At 41.2% G+C, this 17250-nt stretch overlaps 1 protein-coding gene across 8 annotated transcripts in view; it reads right to left on the minus strand.

Moving 5' to 3' along the window:
• The window catches only part of LOC307025986 (uncharacterized protein), an 86540-nt gene that overhangs the window by 53203 nt on the left and 16087 nt on the right, over positions 1-17250 (minus strand). For 2 of the 8 annotated variants that reach the window (XR_013804313.1, XR_013804314.1), the window contains exon 4: positions 2061-3343. The exons of the other annotated variants lie outside the window; for them this stretch is intronic. The gene's annotated coding sequence lies outside the window, so the exon portion shown is untranslated. Of the gene's footprint in view, positions 1-2060; positions 3344-17250 lie in introns of those variants that run through there. 8 annotated transcript variants of the gene reach the window in all.

The following is a 17250-nucleotide window of genomic DNA, read 5'->3' on the forward strand; positions in this document are numbered from 1 at the left end:
CACCAAGTAATACAGATCTTAACCTTTCATGTTGTTTCACTTTATCTTTTAATGTCACCCCCCATGGAAAGCATCTTAAAGGGGCCTTATTCTGCTTTTGGGGGTTTCCCTTTCCTGTAGTGCAGGGGACTCAAACTCAAGGCCCTGGGGCCAAATCCGGCCCGCGACTGCATTTTATGTGGCCCCGCAAGAGCTTGCAAAGAATATAATACGTTTATTATACGGTTACATGCTACTTTACAGAAGCAGGTTGCCCATAAACTACATGTCCCACAATGCATCTTGTTTTGTGACATGCGCATTGAAGAGACTTGCAATTATTTGCCCTGGACTTCTGCTTTCAGACGTAGTTAATTACTAAGTTATTATCCTATCCGATAATAATCCAATTCAGAGGCAATAATGTAATATAATACATTATTTTATATATATATTATATATTTATATAGTTACAACCGGCAGTTTGAGTGCAACCTTTATGCGAATGTGGCCAGCGATGAAATTGACTTTGACACCCCTGCTGTAGTGTGATCTATAGATTTGTGTGCATGTAAATGGCCTGCAAAGGGTTAGATCCCAAAGTTCCCTTCAAAGGAAGTTTCTCCCACAAAACAAAAACACTAAATACAAATATGAACATGACAATGAGCACACTGTGTCCTCTCAAAGTCCACTGTCTGATCCAGCAGCGCTATGGTGGGAAGTTCAGCTCTGTTGGTGTGAGAGACTGGTGGCGGCATGTGTGTGTGTTTGCCTCAGGATACCTCTGCAGCTCTGCAGTTCTTGAATACTGAGTGGAGAGTGGCCCAGAAATGAGCAGTCAAATCCAATTAAATTACTCAAATTAAATTGTACAATGGTTATGGAATACCTGATCGAATTACTCACATTCAGGGGATTTCGACAGCAACCAATTAGTTCAAAGTATAAAGTTCACACGCTCAAATTAACACCAAGAGAGGACAGGGCCTTTATTTGAGGGAAATGATACATCATAATTACATCACGTTGGAAAAATCACAAATTATGCAGCATGCATTTAATAAGAAAATGGAAATGGTTAATAGGTCTTGATAAGACCAATCTAGCCCTGTCAAATGGTGCAACATGGCTAGGTTGGCTAAATTAAAGAGGAGAAGTTATTATTGTTTCAAAGGAGCTTAAGGGCTGATTCTTACTCTGTATAAAACACAGGCATTTGGATTTTGACCCCCCCCCCTCTGTCTAAAACAAAGTAAAAACCAATATAAAAGAGGTCGGGGAGGAAATTGCAGCCTGTATTTAAATCTCGCTCCTCTGGTAATTGAGATGTTGAAGAGGCTGGCCCGACAGTTAACAAGATTTTTAATTCTAAAGTAGGATTCTCGTTAGATTGGCCAAAATAGACACTTATCATTTCCTCAATTAATGATGGAATTCTTTAGAAACTCCTGACTTAATTGTACTTGGGACTTCCTGACCTTTTTTACATTTTAAATTTAGCTTCTCAAGGTGCCTTTCCAAGGTGAAGCACGTGAGTAATGAGACACAAAATCAAGCCGTTAATTGACTCTTAGCAAATTGAGATCTGCAAGACCGACGTATAGATTTCCCTTTTTTAAAAGTGAACCATTTTTAGCTAATAAAGTTATTAATCTTGCACATACAGTAATTATCTCTGCAATTATGCTGTAATTGCACATACATCAAGGCCACCTCTTAAAGTGGGGAGGCTTGAGCTTACCAGTGTGATTCCCTCACATCATGTAAAGACATTTCTCATAGAAACTGAATGGGGAAATCATAAATTACCATTAAATTGAGGCTTTTTAGTTTTAAGAACGGCTCAGGTAAGACCAACACCAACTATTCCTTAAGACACGTAGTCAAACACACCCAGAACTAACCTTTCCACACATTTAAATCAATAGGTTACAAGAATAAAAAAGCAAATGATCCCTCGCTTGCATCCCTGCTTGCATGGACAGCAAAGAGCCGCAGAAGTACCATAAACGGCGTAACATGATAATGCTGCTTTAATTACCCCTTGGTCAGCCCACTTACAAACCTATTGCCGCAGCAGTCAATATCCCCAAAGATCCATTCATGCCTCGGCTGATGGTTAACTTGGGAGCCTTTGCTGAGTGCTTTAGCCTAATTGATATCCTTATTTAGCAATGAGCCAGTGGGAGTCGGAGGGGAGTTAAATGGAGCAGTTTACCAGGCAGCGAGCACGCTAAACCAGATCACTGACACCAGCAACACCACCACGGCCATGATTTATGCTAATTTACTGTTTCAAATTCATTAACGCCACTTTTGTTTGGTTTTCACTAATGATTGCTTTGCCATTGTTTTTTTTCTTTCCTTTTTTTGTTTTTTTATCAATCACAACCCAGAGCAGGTTTTTCAAGGTTTTTTTTATTTTGTCATACGAACATAGCTACAGTGTACGGTAGTTATGACGATGAAAATCTTAGGTCACAGGTTTAGCCACGGATATTGTTTTACAGAAAATTACACCTGCTCCCAGGCGGCCGCTAACTAACATTGAGGCCAGCTCACAGGAGAGACTGAGGGCGAATAGAAACACACATATTGACAAATCCAACATATGATGAATACCATCACCTCATCTTACATTTTTTATTAATTGTCTGCAATTTTCTGACATGATTGCAAAGAAAAAAATCACTCCATTCACGCTCAGCATAGCAAAACAACAGGTACAACCCAAACTGAAATCGACCGTTAGAGAACAATGCACATCCAACAGGTCAGACAAAGCCATTGGGAGCATTGGGAAAATCAGATTCTTCTTTTAAACTGGGTTTGTAGGTCTCTCCCTCCTGCCTGTCTCCCCAGATATGTCTCCCTTAACAGCTCAAAGTAATTAGCAACGACCACATGCCAAAGGTAGGGTATCTACCGTACACAGAGTAGGCAGACCTTATCTTTAATTTGAGACAATGAGATGCTCTGTGGGGGCTTGTGGAGGGCTGGGAGCTATAAGGTAGGCAGGCGGGCTCCCCCTCCCAAGGTCGCCTTAGTGAGACGAGTCTGGGGACAAAGGATACCCGCTGTGTGTGAGCGCACATTATGACAGTTTAATTATCAATTTTAGAAGCAACCCCTTTCAACTCAAAGTTGAGTCTTGTTTGCATCGGACATTTTAAATGTTCAATTACTTGTTGCCAAAGTGCATCTGCAAACAGGAGACTCTTTCTCACTGTTCCAAACTTTGTTTTTGAGTGATACCCTCGAAAGTCCTCCAGGGCTTCCCATTAGTCACATTGTTGAGCACCGAGCTCAGCCACAAAATGGCCTCCAATCTCGGAAGAGCGCCGTCAGCCCATTCTTTATACTGTCAGGATGAAGAAGAGCATAACAACTCAGAGTCAATAAAGTCATATGAAAGGCCTGATATCGAAACATGCCGCGCCCCGGTGACTGATTAAGGGTCCAGGTCCAGTTGTGATGATGATCTAGCATCTCGGAGGAGGGGAAAAAGGGGGATGGAGGGAGAGAGGAGGGGAAAAGAATACTGTGCAGGGTTTTGCTCTTGCTTGTGTTTCCGAGGCATAATGGTTGTTATTGTGTCACGTTTAGAGATGTCCCGATCCGATCACGTGATCGGGGATCGGAGCCGATCACGTGATTTTCAAAAGATCGGAATCGGGAGAAAAAAAATCGGGGATCGGGATTTCTTTTTTTTACATTTTGTATTCAATGTTACAAAACAAAAATGCCCATGTTCAAGTCTTAAAGTCATCCTGAGGCCTTAGTTTTGGTTTCAAATTACACAACATCATGTATGTGTTGCTTCTTTGGGGCTTGTTTTCATAGACCTGGTTGCTTATTTCTCTCAAATCTGGCAACAGAGTGGGCGCAGTGGCTAATTGTAGCAGTAAGCTAACGAGTACTGATAAGCTTTATTTAGTTTTGATCCAATGCTGCACAACTGAACTGATCCAATGCTGCTGTGAAAGAGAGAAGCTATATCCATGTTGGATAGAATATCCAATTTAAATAAAAAAATAACCTTAAGGGACAACTTGAATGCTTTTTTTCTTTTTTTTGTCTTAATGCATTGCATAAAATCGGTATCGGCAAATTCTCAAAATCAAATGATCGGAATCGGATCGGGAGCAAAAAAAGGTGATCGGGACATCCTTAGTCACGTTTCATTGCTTTATTCTCAAAAGGTGACTCAGTAGAGATGTTAATAACGTCTTTAAGCCATATATTTTCAGTATGACATCTGATATTTGACAGGAACATTATTATTTTTGCTTTAGCTTGATGACAGTAATCTGTGTAGTCAATTATGGATGCTATATCACCAAGAAGGAAAGATGAAATACATTTCCCATACCCTCTCGCCATGGTTAAAACATACCAATTACTTCCGCTTTACTTCCTTTGTGTGATAAATGTCTGGCGGTAGAGGTTACAGCCCAGTTTTTTTTTTTCCCCAGTCGTGAAGTCAATACCGACTCAGACAAAGACGGTGAGATGAGAAAAGGGAATGACAGAGATTAAAAATGAAAGAGAGTGCCACTTTTTGTCCAGATAGTGGTTTCAGCCTGCAGCGGCTGACTGGTCCTTCCTCACTGAAATACTCTTGCAGCACTTGATCAAACTGAAACTTAAACATACTTTATGCGTCTGACACATGGCCATAAGTTAAAAGGTCTTCCAAATGAATGTAGGGAAAAGTTGGCACTTTGAATTTGCCTGGGAATATATTTGCATAGAAGTGCCTCTATAAAAAAAACGGACGTTTCTGCTGGGTCCAAACATGACAGGAATTTTACAGTTTTAATGAGCTTCCATCACGTTCAATTTCCACCTCAGACTGTTTAAAACCACATCTTTAATGTATTTCAACACTTCAATCTGATGCCACGATCTGATAACCGAGAACCTGGGATCACCTTCACTTATTTCCCACACGGTATTTGGACGGCGTTAAACTTTTCAGTTCAGTGTTGTGTACAAACACTCACTGTCAGGCACAGAAACATTCCTGACTCGAGTGAACCACCAACTTGACATGAATGTTTTTGCACATGCAGGAGTAGAAAGAGGAATGAGAGAGAGAGAGAGAGAGAGAGAGAGAGAGAGAGAGAGACAGAGAGAGAGAGAGAGAGAGACAGACAGAGAGAGAGAGAGAGAGAGAGCGCGGTGCGGTTTTGGACAGACCGTGTTAAGATCAGTGCTCGGGGCTAGGCAGGTTGCTATGCGCTGAAATGCTAATAAGCTTCCTGGCTCTCGGTGCAGGTCGGTTAGCCTGTGCCGACTCGTCTTGACACTTCACACACACATGCTGTCTTCCACCCTTTTTAATCATTTTTGATAGGCCTCCCTGGGATGCCATCCATTTAATTTGAAAGGGTTGAGCCACCCAAACATTTACACCATCTTTAAATAGAGGTCTGCCTCGACATGCCTGCTGCATTGTGACCCGACAAGGTGAAAAGCAGCGCAGTAAACTGCTGTTTGGGTTTAGGAGGATAATATGAGGCAGTCAGAGTGATGCTGGAGTGGGCAAAAAGAAGAGACGGGAGGGGGGTGGGGGGGGTTTTCTAACAATACACCAGCAGCCAACACAGGTGTGGATAATTATCTGCTTCTTTGTTAAGAGGCTTATTCCTTTTATCAACCCTTTAAATACATCATAGTTTACGTTTAAAAGGGCAATTGTAAAGAATAGGCATATAGTGAGCAAGAATCTGCTGCAACCTAGAAGGTAATAAATACAACGTGTAGCAATGTACTATAGGCAGCATCATTTAACATATACGCTTCCAGATGAGTTTGCCATATCATTTTTGAGAAACTGTTCCCTGACAGTGTTTAACAACCAGTGTCCTACTCTATATATCTTATAATTCTCTCTGAACAATTCCAGAGCCTCCAGCCTCACAGTACGGTCAGAAATGAAGACCAGGCCATGTTGTTTGATTCATAGTGAAGAAATAACATATTTTATTGGAGTCTGAGAGATTTATTTACTGGCGTGGTGGTGGATATGTAAGGGACACAATCACCGGGGATCTCACCATCCAATTTGCCAGCGTGCTCTTCTATAAACATCAGTCAGAAGAAATGGGACAAATTCTACAGAAAAATAATCATAAACAAACCATTACATCGCATTTTAGAAATTGTCAGGAGACGCTCCTGACGACGAGTATCCGCTCAGAGTGGAGGCAGAAAAAGCCCAAAAGGCAAGTGGGGATGTCTGTGTGCTATATGACATTACCGTGACTCTCAAGATAAAGATATCATACATTATTGGTTTAGACTGGCGAAGAAAGAGTGAGGGAGAGACCAGTACAAACAGATAGCGGGGGCGGGAGGCAGACACATATAGACGGAGAGGGAGAATGCTCAAATATATTGCCTCTTAGCGACGGCACAGATAGCTTTGAGCCTCTTGATGTCCTTCTATGTGAAACAGCTGGAGCTCTGTATGGAAACCACACTGCTCTCCACAACAAGGCTGCTTGTGAGCTGCTAACAGGGACAGATCCACTTTTATATCCTCAACATGTACAGTAAACCATCCGTCACTCTAATTTAGTCTTGTGTATTTGCATGCAGAGAGGCATGTTTTAAGACGCAGTAAACTGAATGCTTTCGCCAAAAAAACACGGTCGCGATCGTGGCCGCAAACCAGCGTGTAACCAAAAGCTTGGAAGCAGGAATTGACATAATTATTAATTAGTCGATATTACTGAATGGAAAAAGTCTGTCTTTGGTTTCCTCCCCAGAGCTTAATCGAACTGAGCCAAGATGAAGCTAAGCTAAACAACACCAGGCAGTTAATCTCCACCACCGTACAGTCGAGATGCTGATAATGTCCACGGGTCTTAAGCGAGCGAGCGGGGGCCGCACGTTTTTTAGATTTACTTGTTTGCTGTTGTTTGCCGTCTTTAAGTAGTCTTTTATTAAAGCCAGCCATCTTCCATGGAGCCCTCATGCGTTTCACTATTCCGATGCTAATGACGGCCTAAGAACGCATTACTCAGCATTAGTTTCATTTCCCTTTGAGCCTCAAATGGCGACAAACTGTCTTGTAGCCATTAGAGCTTTAACTTGCATCAGGCACGCCACCCGCAACCCCTTCCAACGACGAGGGTGGAAGTACTTCAACTAACTTATCAGGAAGGGAACAAATTAACGTTATGTGTGAAGAAAAATACATTAAATACATGTTCAGAGTCAGTCCCATGAGGAAAGAAATGAAATAGAACATTTGAGGAAATGTAATCTTGCATAAATAGGTGTATTTGCTACAAATAATCTTGCGTGTGTGTCTTATAAGTGAATGCATAAAGAAAAGTACAGTAAGAGTGTGTGTGTGTGTGTGTGTGTGTGTGTGTGTGTGTGTGTGTGTGTGTGTGTGTGTGTGTGTGTGTGTGTGTGTGTGTGTTAACAGCACCAGGAAGGCAGCGGCTGTAACAGTGTGTGTGTGTGTGTGTGTGTGTGTGTGTGTGTGTGTGTGTGTGTGTGTGTGTGTGTGTGTGTGTGTGTGTGTGTGTGTGTGTGTGTGTGTGTGTGTGTGTGTGTGTGTGTGTGTGTGTGTGTGTGTGTGTGTGTGTGTGTGTGTGTAGGATGTGGACTCCCCACTGACCTGCAGTTTGGCTACAGACAGACAGAGTGGAACCGGCCATATTACTGTTCTTACCCTGCCATCTGCTGGCTCACATCATTCTAGGCCCTGCATCCATCCCTCCGTCAAACACCCCTCTCTCTCTCTCTCTCACACACCTCTACCTTGCTATCTCTCCCCTTCTCTGTTTCTCTGCATTACCAAGTTTATCTTTGTCTCCTCTTCCTCATTTCCTTTCTTCTTTACACAGGAGTATCCTCTGTCCTCCACACCCTCCCTTCCTGAGGAACTAAAGGGGAGCGGCGGACGATTGTTATCGAAAAATAAGCATGGTGTTTGAAAGGGATTTTAATTGAGGCATTTGTTATATTTGAAAAGGTGGACTCCTGAGGGGACGGAGGGAGAGGAGCGGCGACCTTATTCATATCCTCAGACATTCATGAAGAATGGCATCTTTTGACTTTCCCTTTTAAAGCCGTGCAACCTTAAATGGCCTAAATATAGAGGAGGGGAGGCAGACACGGCAATTCCCTGCACCTTGGGGGGCGCCGACAGAGTACGGGACGGTGGGATACAAGCGAGGACTCCAATTAAGAATGAGGGAGGGTCCAGCCACCCCAAAAAAAGAGGGAAATGTTCTCTATACAAGCCCCTACAGGGGATGTCAATCCATCTTTTCTTTCTAAAACACTTCTATCTGCCTCATTTGTAGCTTTCTAAACTCACTGTTTTCCCCTTTCTCTCCCTCATTCTGTCTCCATGCAGTAATTATATCATTAATATTGCAAGGGCCCGATGATTGTCCCGCTAATACCAGTCGTCCGGTCTTTATTTCTACAGCTTATCTTAGGAGGAAGTGGACACAGGGTGCTCATTTATTGTTGTTTGGTAAGGTCAGCCCTTTATGAGCCCTGCTTCCAGTAAAGCAGGCGACCCCTCATGTTCCCTCTTGCTATATTTTGTCTGTCTGACCGCTGAGTTAAACTTAGTTTATTGCAAAGTTGTTGCTTGAGGCAACACACAGTTCAGTAGGTTTTTCTCTTTGCACTGTCTCTCCAATTCCATCCTGTTTGCAGATACGCGTACTTTCTGAAGGGGGATGTTGTCAGGAGTGCACTCTTGTATCGACTACGGTGATCACCCTCAAACTTCTTCATCCTGTCATTTGATGTCAGTTTTGCTGTGACTAAGTGATGAAGCTGCCTGTATTATTAGCAAAAACTTTTATCCCTACGCTTTGGGAAATAGCCTCAGGCACCGCTCAGTGTAAGCATCCTTGATGATTTATGCAACCAAGGCGGCATTTTTGATGATGAAGTTAGAAAACTTTGTTGGGAGTACCATACCCACAGAAGGTATTCATCATCTGTGAAAACTCATTAAGTAAGACACTGAAAGTAGGGATGTCCCGATCACCTTTTTTTGCTCCCGATCCGATTCCGATCATTTGATTTTGACAATTTGCCGATACCGATTTTTCCCAATCCGATCTTTATGAAATGCATTAAGAGAAAAAAAAGAAAAAAAGCATTCAAGTTGTCCCTTAAGGTTATTTTTTTTATTTAAATTGGATATTCTATCCAACATGGATATAGCTTCTTTCTTTCACAGCGGCATTGGATCAGTTCAGTTGTGCAGCATTGGATCAAAACAAAACAAAGCTTATCAGTACTCGTTAGCTTACTGCTACAATTAGACACTGCTCCCACTCTGTTGCCAGATTTGAGAGAAATAAGCAACCAGGTCTATGAAAACAAGCCCCAAAGAAGCAACACATACATGATGTTGTGTCCTTTGAAACCAAAACTAAGGCCTCAGGATGACTTTAAGACTTGAACATGGGCATTTTTGTTTTGTAACAATTAATTAAAAAAAAAAAAGTATTTAAAAAAAAAAAAATCCCGATCCCCGATTTTTTTTCTCCCGATTACGATCTTTTGAAAATCACGTGATCGGCTCCGATCCCCGATCACGTGATCGGATCGGGACATCTCTAACTGAAAGGGTGTAAAAGTTAGTGACAGCCACTTGTTATAATAGAAATAGGGCTGTTTTGTCTAATGTTGACGGGTAAATTAAGATAATAACTGCGATAAAAATAGAAAATAATGTCAGCTTTATATAAATAGCTTGACTGTTATTATAGGATCCAGACTTTCTGCTCAATCACTTTGTATTGGGTGAAGAAAATACTTCAATTAATTTCCTGCAAGATTGCTTAGCTTCAAAAACTCTACCTGACATTCCACGTTGGATGGGATACGGCATGTTTGACTGCTTAAGTGGTGCGATGTCAAACAGAGGGTGAATGAAATACTGACAGAAAGATTATAAGACATGCACAGGGGGAAGTATTCCGGGGGAAAAATGCACACGTGGATCACACACTGATCTTACAAAATCCTTGATAACAATGCTGATAATAATCACAGCTCAGTATAATTACCTGACTGTTATTCATTGCGCTCCTTGCCAAACAAAATCCATTCTTTGTTGCGTTTAATTTGGACTTTTTACAGTCTCCAGTCAGAATCCGAGGCATGCTAGCCAAATCTGACGTTCGCCGTAATAGGTGGGGTGTTTGTCTTGAGCCTAGCGGGACGTGGTTTGAAGCTGCATGTCTAAATAAGGTGCAGATTATTGGTTAAGATAAACATGAATGTGATTGGAGATTTATTTAACCACTGCTTGGTTTCGGTTGTGCTGTACTGCATCATGGATGAGGAATAACATTGTGTAAATCTGGAGCAGACATAGGGAGGGAACTTTGGGATTTTAGCCTTTGCAGACCATTTACATGCACTAAAACCTATATAACACAGTTAGGAAAACCCCAAAAATCATAATAAGGGCCCCTTTAACGCTATTAATTCTGAGCAAAACAATGAAGTTGCACAAGTGAAACCTGAGGAATATAATTTTAGAGTACTGTTGCAGTTAGAAAAAATACCACCAATTTATTTTGTTTACGAGCAAAAGCAAAAGTAGTGACAGTATCCCAAACATGTGCATCGAAAAATGTCATTATATTACAAAGGACTTGTCTTAACTGTGGACTTGAGTCTAAAGACCTGAGAGGCACTTGTAAAACAATGACACACACTAACTCCCCTCTCCTACACTGTGTGCATGCAGAGACTAGATGCACCCACGCAAACACACAACAGCCCTTCTAACATCTCATAATTATGCAAATTGAGTACAGTGAGCAAACCTCAGAGCCTTCAAAGCAGCTGCAGGAGAACCTGAGAACTCTCGCCATGTTTGAAGTCTCTTCTCAATTCTAATTCAAATCCTACTAAAGGTCTTGAATTATTTGTTGTGTGCACTAGGTTACTACTTTATTCTCGTATAACACAATCAAGCCGCTGCACCGAACCGCTCAGCGAAACTCATTTGCAATAAAGGCACATTTCTAATATCACAGAGCACGTTCTGAGCAAGTGACCAAGTTGAGGTGTGATCTGTTATTTAGACAGGTTGGATGCACTTCCTCACAGCCTGAAATTTCCCCCGGGGCTCTCCTCCATTTCTCACTGTCATGGATTTGAATCTTTTTACCACTGAACTCTTACAATTACTGAACATTCATCACCTGCCTACCTTCTTAGCTACCTAGATACAGTATGGAGACCAGAGATATGGGACAGACCGGTGCAGTCGGGAATACCAAGTAACACACGCTGCTAACACAGTAATGACTTCCTAAACCCTGGGAAAGCAGGATTAGACTTTTTTTTTTTCATGTTTTGGTGTCTGTGTGTGTATGTTTTTAGAAATCTGTGTAGGTTTTGAGAGGTTTGATCTTGTGTATTTGTGGATATTTTTAAAAAAAGTTGATAATATATATGAAAATATGAAAATAATCTACTTTGGGTGCCAGTTTGCAAACATTAGGTACATTTCTACAGGAATAAATGGGATATTTTGACCCAATTTTAGTGCTATGTTTTCATATGACTGTTGGGTTTTTTACCTCTATTTATATTGCACTAAAGTAAGATCAGTTTGACCCAGTGTTATGATCTGATCTATTGTTACTTTTACAAAATAATAAAAAATAAAAAAATAAATTGCAAAGGAAACATTGTTAACATTTGGTGATCTTGGAAAGAGCACTACACCATATTACAGAAATATAACACATATTCAAAGTTTCATTAACCAACACCCTACTAGAGCTAAGTTAATCTCAGTGTGATATTGACCCATATTAAATATTTGTTTAGCAGCAGTTTGTGTTTTTCAATAATCCTCAGTAGAAACAATATTAATTAGTTTTCATGTAATGCTCCATTTCATTTATCTTGAAAACAATAGGATTCCCCAAGCTGTAAAAAATAGTGGGAATGATCTTTGGTATCATGCATGCTCCACTGTACCTACAATGACTTATAACCAAATGCGACTGTATATCTCTGCAGCTCCCCCTCATGAATAAAAGGCTCCTCTGCGAGGTGAGGATTTGCCCCCCCGTGGCACTCCATCTCGGCCCTCCAGTCCCTCATGTTACTCACGCTCACTTGTAGAAGTCCCTTAACGCTGACCCAGAAAGCATAAATATATTATAATCTCATCACCTGTCCATTTATACAGGTGTCACCCTGCCTCGCAACTTGATTTCCAGAAGGGCAGCAGTTTTTCCTGTGGCAGCGATTGAAGTCAAAGCATTATTATCAGGCAAAATGTATTCATGATAGCAGCGGTCCGAGTGCCCTGTGGGCTTGGTAATATAATACCAGACCTCTTTATCAAATTTAACAGTTTATTGGAAACAGCTTGTACACATGATTTAGGCACGGGACGGTGCGGCACTGCTCGGGGTCTATTCCTAACACACCTCCACACACAGCCAAATGCACTTATGCACACAAACACGTGGCGTGCACACAGTGACACTGGAGCATTTAATCACACATCTCCCTCCTCCTCCTCTTTCTGTGCAGAGGCTCAGCTCTCCTGCTCTGCCCATCATATCTCATGCAAAGCTCTCATTGGATGAGGCGGCGTTTTCCCTGTCGAGGTCTTTGGTGCGCTTTGTTGGTTGCTTTCTCTGAAGACCAGTTCGATAACAAAAGTGTGACGTGACAAATGGACTTTGTGGCCCGCAGCCAGATTTAAGTGATATAGGTTGGTGGATGGAGCTACCCTCATATATCTCATTTATATACACACACGTCCACTAACATGGGTGCACGCGTGTGGATGGACACACGGACACTTGTATGAAAGCACAAACGTGTGCCATGTCAAACATTTGTGTTACTTTATATATTATAGCATTTCAATTTAAAATGTTCCTCCTGAAAGAAATGACCGTCCATTAGAAAATGTATTTGACCTATTTTGTACTTAATTATAATTTGGTATTGTTGATTTTCTTCCAAAACAATCGAACTTAATAGATTTAACACTTGTATTTCATTATTGTATCTGTTCGCTGGACTCAAATACCAACACTCTTATTATTTTTGTGTGTAATATACATTTTCCTAAAATTAAAGTCAAACTAAATGGATCCAACACTTTTATTCATTTATATATGTTGGATTAAAATGCTATCCGGCATTGCACATTTCTTTTTGCCAAATAATAACAATAACTAGCCATTAAAAGGTATATTATCCTGGGATCGCTTTATGATGAGATGCATTAAGTGCATTTTTATAAATGTATTTATTTGACTGATTCAGTGTTATCATGGAAGTGGAGGGCCATAGTTAAAATGCCATGCTTTCATTTTCCCTGTTTCACTTAAAAAGGTCCAGATACTAACTAAATATTACAACTGCAGTGTCACCACATCCTCATAATAACAAGTGTTCCTCTTTAAGATCTCCTATGGGGACGGTAAATAGGAACCATCAGTTGGCCGGCTAATGATTTAAAGGGATGGTCAGAGGTCGTACGCGGCCTATTAATGATCCCTTCTTAACAAAAAGCACGCACAGGATCCATCCAATCAGAGGGCGCGCAGGAGTCACCCGGGGCCTCCAGAGGAAGATCTGTCTGGTTAAGGTTAGACTGAGGAAGAGCAGAGGCGGCTCTGGTGTGTGTGTGTGTGTGTGTGTGTGTGTGTGTGTGTGTGTGTGTGTGTCTGTGTGTCTGTGTGTCTGTGTGTCTGTGTGTCTGTGTGTCTGTGTGTGTGTGTGTGTGTGTGTGTGTGTGTGTGTGTGTGTGTGTGTGTGTGTGTGTGTGTGTGTGTGTGTGTGTGTGTGTGTATATATGCTGGCAAAGAACGACCAGGTCAGTCATCTGCCCCAATCAATGTGTACATGTACCTTTTTGTATATTGTATATATTTTTTAACATTGTGTTTAATGACAGTAGAAACATATTTAAATGACCTGCAATTTCTTGCATTGTTATTAAAAAAATGGCAACATGCATGCGAACTAAAGTAAAACGATACATTTTAAAGTTGGTTTTAAAGCTAATAAAGCAACTTGTAAAATAATGAAAGTAAATATATATTAAGTAATTGTTGTGTGTGTTTATTTCATCGGATACTTTAAAAAAACAATGGAGCAGCAGATGTACCAGCCACCATCGCCTCTGGATAAAACATCCTACCCTGCTCATATTTTTGGGCAAAATTGGCATATTCAGAATATTGGCTTAAGATGTTGCCGGCTTGCCACGGCTTAAACGTTTCCGACGCTTTAAGAGTAAACATTCATTAATCCTTTCAGCCATTTCTGCCCTCAACAGGAGTCGCTGTACGACGGAGGTTATCTGCGCAACAATGAATACGTTTCAAGCCTGACTGACCCGAGACCTCCCGCTGTCAAACATAATCTCTCCCTGTACAGTAGTGTGTGTTCTTTTCCTTTTGAACATGTCTTCTTCATTTTCATACTTTTCTATTCCTGTAGCCTGTGACTAAGGCCCCATCAGTCCTGTGGAAGTTAATTATGGGAGCCAAGCTGTTGAGGAGAAGCTTTTTCGCCTGAATACTGGATATACACCAAGTCTGGCAACGCCACCGAGCATTGTCTGCCGTGATAAAATATGGACGGAAGTGCTGCTAGGCAAATCGTTTATCAGCCAGGTTTAGCATGCACATGTGAAAATGAAAGACTGTGCAATCTGCATAGGTTGTGTGAGCTTAGTTTAGTGTCGCCAACACCGTTTGTTGTGTATAAATGGCGTGCTGGCTGTCGCCCCTGTGGGACGTGATCAATCACACATTGCCTGCTTTGCTCCAACAGCTATGGGCGAATCATTCAGAAATATTCAAACTTTAGTCCTACCTGCTTTGTACTTTCAGCACCTTTGTAGTGCAAGAAGTTATTATTCCAAATTGTAAGAACTTCTAAACTGTTGTAGCACACCGTGTCATCCATTTAGCACCGAAGCACTAATGGTCTATTATGATAATTAAATCGAACATATTTCTTCAACCCCCGGACAAGCCATTATATGGAGCATGAGCTGGCATGTTTGCTCTGACTCAAAGCGGCCTCTGAAATAACTCTGCATGCTCAGTTTAGTCTCCCTTTCCCAATTTGCCTTAATGAGCCAGTTCAAGCTGTCAGCCACTGAGAGAAAGGAGCTGTGATGACTGTCAGTCTGCGGTGAGTGGAGGGGGAGACGGGGGTGAGTGCATGGAGAGAAGGAGGGAGGAACAGAGAGAGGTTTAGGGAGGTGGACAAAGGTCAGGCACATATTACACTGGAGCTTCAGGCAGAGGAGCATAGAAAAGGTGAAATTCTACTATTGAGGCTTGGTGTTCAAAAGAAAATCTACCTAAAAATGGTGGAGATATTTTATTTATTTTTATAACATGAAGAAAAAAAATGTAAATCTATCATTTGAAGATCAAAAAGCAGATATTTTTAACTAATATTCAATATTTACAAAACTAAAACCAGACACGACAAAGCCAGCGAGACACCAAAAATTATATTACTTTAAATCCAATTTAACATATCTTAATGACTTAATCACCGACCGAAACAATGTCATTCTCATACAAATCTTGATTCCCATTGTTTTTGTCAATTTCAAATGGGGGGACCTTTAGCACATGGCTATTAACAAGTAATCACAAGAGGTGCGATAATGAAGAATGCCCTTCATTTTTGCAGAGGGCAAGGTAGACACCGGTGTCCAGCCCTCGTCTTCAGAGGAAAAGACGGAGGGGAACTTAGGTGTTTGATGATGCGTTTAATTCACACAGGAATACATTAATATGATACTCAGTGGAGCGGCAAAGCCCTCAAGTAAGGTTCTCTCATTAGTATGTTTCTCTATTTCTTTTTTTAATTATTCAACAAAAAAAGCCTCGTGACAGATGTATTGGCTGAAGGAATGATTTGAATTGTGAATAAAATCGTGCAATTATGAGGCCTCGTTTGTGCATGTGAGCAAATATTTGCCTCTAATGAGTATTGGCTCTGAAGTCAAATGCTGAGTATATTTAAATGCAATATTTATTCGCTTCTCCAGGATCCGGTCTCACTTTTATTTTGTTTTTGAATGTCATGAATACAAAGCGTCCACACAATGGATGAATTTACATTATTATGAGTGTAAACAGTAGCACAACACAATGAGGTGGACCAGACGACGTCTAGCACCCCCCTCCGTTTCTCCCACTTCAAACGCATACCATTTAGACTGTGCAATGCCCAACGCTTGATGCGTGTACAAGTCATTCTTAAAATCATCTCGCCGGGTTATTATCTCACTGCCATTGTCACAATTGGTTGGCGGGGCTTTCATCATGCTCGTAAGGTAAACACATGATCTGCACACACTGGGGTATTGTCTTCTTGGCTCGGAGTGGACGGAAAAAAGCCGCCGACTTGCATGAGGAATTACAAATGACAATGCGATTCAGGAGAGAAAGTTTGTAGATAGAACAGAAAGTGTTTTCTCAGCTTGTCTGCAGTGCGTTGGAGATGGATTCCTGATAAAAGCAGCATGTGCATTCAAAGAAGTCTGGTTTGTGTTTTTATATATTCAAAACATACTGTATCTGGAAACTTTGACAAATATTGAGGTTAGTTGCGAGCAATAGGATGTATGTAATGTCTTCTTCACCACATCTACTAGTGGAAAGCCTATAAATATGTATTTCTCTCAACTTGTTTCGAGGTCTCTGATAACCTAATTACAACGGGTGTCCTTTTTTTAAACATGGGCTCTTTAACTGATTCTCATTATTGTCTATTTCTAAGTTTCCTTGACACAGTTAACCACACTGCGTTTCTCTGCTTCGACTCGAGGTTAACAACAACCTCCTACGAAAGGTTAGGCAGGTAATTCATTGCTTGATTAGGCTCACTCGGCAATTAATCACGCTTAAATGCATCCCCTCACAGTGTGATCATTTAGGAATGATGATTAATGAAAGCTTCAAATATTCCCTTGCATTCCTCTTCTTATTGGACGACTGTGGTAATGTGGGTCACGGTTGTAGAAGAATTCCGTCTCGAAGTGATTCCTTCTCGTATTAGTTTTTTATTTGGTTTCCCTCTTTTGTCTTCTTTGAAAAGCCAGCTGCAGTTCAGCGGACGAGATTTCTGGGAAACGTGCACACATCAAAATACAGGTGCAAGGTCGAGAGGACGAGCGGTGCACCTCGTGGGCGTGCGAGACAAAGTGTGAGATAGTTGTGTGTCAGTGATTGTTGAGTCAATTAA

This window comes from Notothenia rossii (genome assembly GCF_949606895.1).
Source record: "Notothenia rossii genome assembly, chromosome: 12".
In the NCBI taxonomy this organism is placed as follows: domain Eukaryota; kingdom Metazoa; phylum Chordata; class Actinopteri; order Perciformes; family Nototheniidae; genus Notothenia; species Notothenia rossii.